At 41.5% G+C, this 4,175-nt stretch overlaps 1 protein-coding gene across 1 annotated transcript in view; it reads left to right on the forward strand.

Moving 5' to 3' along the window:
• The window catches only part of ddx56 (DEAD (Asp-Glu-Ala-Asp) box helicase 56), a 62,214-nt gene that overhangs the window by 11,267 nt on the left and 46,772 nt on the right, over window positions 1-4,175 (forward strand). The gene's annotated exons all lie outside the window — the stretch shown is intronic.

The following is a 4,175-nucleotide window of genomic DNA, read 5'->3' on the forward strand; positions in this document are numbered from 1 at the left end:
TTCATACAGATAGTTACACTGCACATATTCATACAGATAGTTACACTTCACATATTCATACAGATAGTTACACTGCACATTTTCATACAGATTGTTACACTGCACATATTCATACAGGTATTTACACTGCACATATTCATACAGATAGTTACACTGCACATATTCATACAGATAGTTACACTGCACATATTCATACAGATAGTTACACTGCACATATTCATACAGATAGTTACACTTCACATATTCAAACAGATAGTTACACTGCACATTTTCATACAGATAGTTACACTGCACATATTCATACAGATAGTTATACTGCACAGTGCACACATTTTTCCACATATCTGTGAGGTCGCTGCTGCAGTCAACCGTGATCACTAAAAATACGTGTATAAGCCTAGACCCATGTCAAGTACATTTTAGACTCTAGCACCACTTGATAAAATATTTAAGTTAATTTTAAGTGGATAATAAAATATCTGCACGCTTGTCAAAATCCCAAGTTGTTGGGATTGAAACATGAAACCAGAAACTTTTTCCACCTTTTATCATCATTCTGGTCAATTCAACTAGAAGAAAAATCTGCAACAGCAAATACAAAACAACTAAAAAAAATAGGCTGGTTAGAATTTGTGCACACCCTGAAACTCATAGCTTGTCGGAGCACCTTCTGATTTAATAGCAGTCTGTAGTTTTCTTAAGAAGGGATCTTATCTGCAGGCCATCCATTCACTTATACCATTTTTCCGCTCATTCTTGCTAAAGTTCTCAAAATCTGTCAGGTTTTGAGGATATCTTTTGTGCACTAGGATTTATTTGAACCAGGGTGGTGGGCTGCCTGTTTGTGTGTGTGTGTGGGGGGGGTGGGGGGGGATTGTTGAACTCGACGCTGGTAATACAACTGTAGAGAGCAACATCATCATTTTAATTATGAACATTTCAAACTCAATGTTTTTTAACAACATTTATTCAATATATTCACACTGTACAAGTGAAATGACAGCTTTAGTACTCTAATGGCACAGTTTGCTGCCTGGCTGAGAGCATTTTGTCCTTCTAGGTTTCTTGAAAAAGAGCTCGAACGCCCTCTTGTATGGCTTTGTATGGGATGAAAAGGTAACGAATCTAGACCTCCCCCCCCCACCCCAAAAATTTTGTGATTATTAATATGTAAATTAAGCATTCTGGTACATTCCAAGAAGAAAAGTAAAAGACATTTACTATATAGACATATCCTAATTTAATAAGGACATAAATAGTAAAGATAGTGTCAACCAAAACATAAATAATAAACAAACAACAATAACAACAAGCCACATACAGCAGAGCATTTTACTAATGGTAAAAACTCATCACAATTCCAATAACAACACATTCAGTGTAGGACGACACTCCAGTAGTCAATTACATGCCAGGGAGACAGAAAAGTTGGTGAAGAATTTATCTGACAGACAGCTCACCCAGCTGGAGACAGAGATTCTTGCCAGGGGACTGAACTTTGCGGTTGCACCAAGTAGACTTCCTCTGGTGGAGATGATCACAGCCACAGAATCAGCCATCCGCAACAACAAAATGAAAGAGGGTGAAGCAGAACAACTCAGAATCAAAGTTTCAGCCTGCCTCAGCAATGCCAAACCACCACCTTCCAACATCAGTAGAGAGGAGAGGGATGCACTCACCACTCTTAGCAAGGACAAAAACATCATCATTCTCCCAGCAGACAAAGGAAGGTGCACAGTGATGTTGAACTCTTAAAGTTATGACACTCCTTAGTGACTTAACCACTTATGAACCTCTGAAAAGAGATCCAGGAAGTGGTTACAAGAAGAAATTGATAGATTGCGTGAAAAATTTGGAGCAGGACAAGGCTATTGACCGTATTCTGTACCACAGACTGTACCCAGGGGAGGCCACACCTAGTCTGTATGGTTTACCTAAAATCCACAAACAAGGTGTACCTTTAAGACCAATTGTTAGCATGATTAACTCTGTCACTTACAATGTTTCCAAATATCTGGCGTCTGTACTCATCCCTTTAGTTAGCAACTCAGAACATCACATACAGAACACCATGGACTTTGTGGATAAGGTAAGGGATGTCATCATGGAGACTGATGAAACAATGGTCTCATTTGATGTCACATCACTCTTTACGTACATTCCTGTTGATGATGCAGTAGAGGTGGTCAGTTTAAGATTAAAATCAGACACCACTCTGAGCAGCAGGACCACGCTTTCCACAGAAAAATTGTGTCAACTCTTGAAACTGTGCCTGCAGTCAACCTACTTCACATATGGGGAGCAATATTACAGGCAGAAACATGGGTGTGCTATGGGGTGTCCAGTTTCTCCTATTGTTGCCAACCTGTACATGGAGGAGATAGAAACGAGAGCCTTGACGTCCTTTTCAGGGACACCACCAAGTCATTGGTTCAGGTATGTTGACGACACCTGGGTTAAAATTAAATCTCAGGAAGTCCAACATTTTACTGACCACATCAACTCTGTGGATAAATACATCAAGTTCACACGAGAAGATGTAAAAAATGGCAGGTTGGCTTTCTTGGACTGTAAGGTCTCAGTCTCTGATAGAGGACATTTGCAAACCGAGGTGTACCGCAAACCCACCCACACAGACCAGTATTTGCAGTTTGACTCCCATCACCCTTTGGAGCACAAGTTAGGAGTCATCAGGACTCTGTATCACAGAGCAGACAGCATCCCCACTAACTCAGGAGCCAGACAGAAGGAGAAATCCCACATGAGACAGGCTCTAGAGCAATGTGGATATCCTAACTGGACCTTCCTGAAAGCAGAGAAGAAACCCAAACAGGACTCCAGTCAGCCAGCAGGTGAAAAGGAGGAACCCAGACCCAGACCAGTGGTCATTCCGTATGTTGAGGGAGTATCAGAGATACTGAGACGTTTATTTTCCAAACATAACATCCCAGTGGCTTTTAAAACCCAAAATATATTACGGCAAAGACTGGTTCATCCCAAAGATCCAGTCCCCCGGCACAAACAGAGTAATATTGTGTATGCTGTTCAGTGTCAGGAGGGCTGTGATCGGGGAAATTGGGTAAACTAAACAGCCACTATCCAAAAGGATGGCCCAGCACAGAACATCAACATCATCAGGCCAGGACTCTGTGGTCTACACTCATCTCCAGGCCAGCAGTCACTCTTTCAGGGAGGAAGATGTGCACATCCTGGACAGAGAGGAACAATGGTTTGAAAGAGGAGTAAAGGAGGCCATCTTTGTGAAAAGAAACCGTCCGTCATTAAACAGGGGGAGGTCTCCGGGTTCAACTGTCCCCCTCTTACAATGCTGTGATTGCTGGTATCACTCAACTCCCTGTGAATAGTAAATAGCCATCAGTGTGCTAATGATCCATTGTTAGGCTGATGGTCCTTCTTGACCATGTGATCAGCTGGTTTTGGTTGTCAGCAGCAAACTGGTTTATCCACTCTGAGAAGGTGCTATTTAAGAGACTGAGCTGAATACAGCACCTCAGACTGAGGAAGTCTCTCGGATGAAAGATGAAACGTACTGTATCTACATTTTTTTGCTTTGTTTTGTTTTTTTGAATGTCCAGAGGACCAGATTGAATTTTTTGGGATTTTTCTACCTGGATTATTGAGCATGCATCAGGATAAAAACTCATTTCTTAAAATTTTTGGCCTGGACAAGACTTTTAAGGGGCCTGTGTCCCACTGCTCGGCCATGGGCCTCTTTTGTGCCCATTGGCGTCAGAAGCATTTGTAATTTGTGGGGGAACACACTGGTGGGAGGGGGTCTGGGGATCCTTCCCCAGAAAAATTTGTATAACATAGATGCCATTGCTTGCATTCTGGTGTATTTTAACTGGTTGTTAAACATCTACGTTTACCTCCATAAGTAAACACTTGATTCAATAATTATGTTAGAGCAGGGGTCCCCAAACTTTTTCCTGTGAGGGCCACATAACTTTTCCCTTCTCTGGTGGAGGGCCGGAGTCAGTTTGTAACAGAAAAAGTGTGACGATTGCAGGAGTGCCTAAACGTAAAAATGTATTGTTTTCCAGAAAGCACAATCAAATAACCCTCTCTGGGTTCTTCACAGAACAAAATTCAGGAAGTAAATAACACTATTTATGAAATAAACAATAACCAAATAACCCTCTCTGGGTTCTTCA

The sequence above is a fragment of the Nematolebias whitei genome, chromosome 18 (assembly GCF_014905685.2).
Source record: "Nematolebias whitei isolate Nwh7 chromosome 18, NemWhi1, whole genome shotgun sequence".
Lineage (NCBI taxonomy): Eukaryota > Metazoa > Chordata > Actinopteri > Cyprinodontiformes > Rivulidae > Nematolebias > Nematolebias whitei.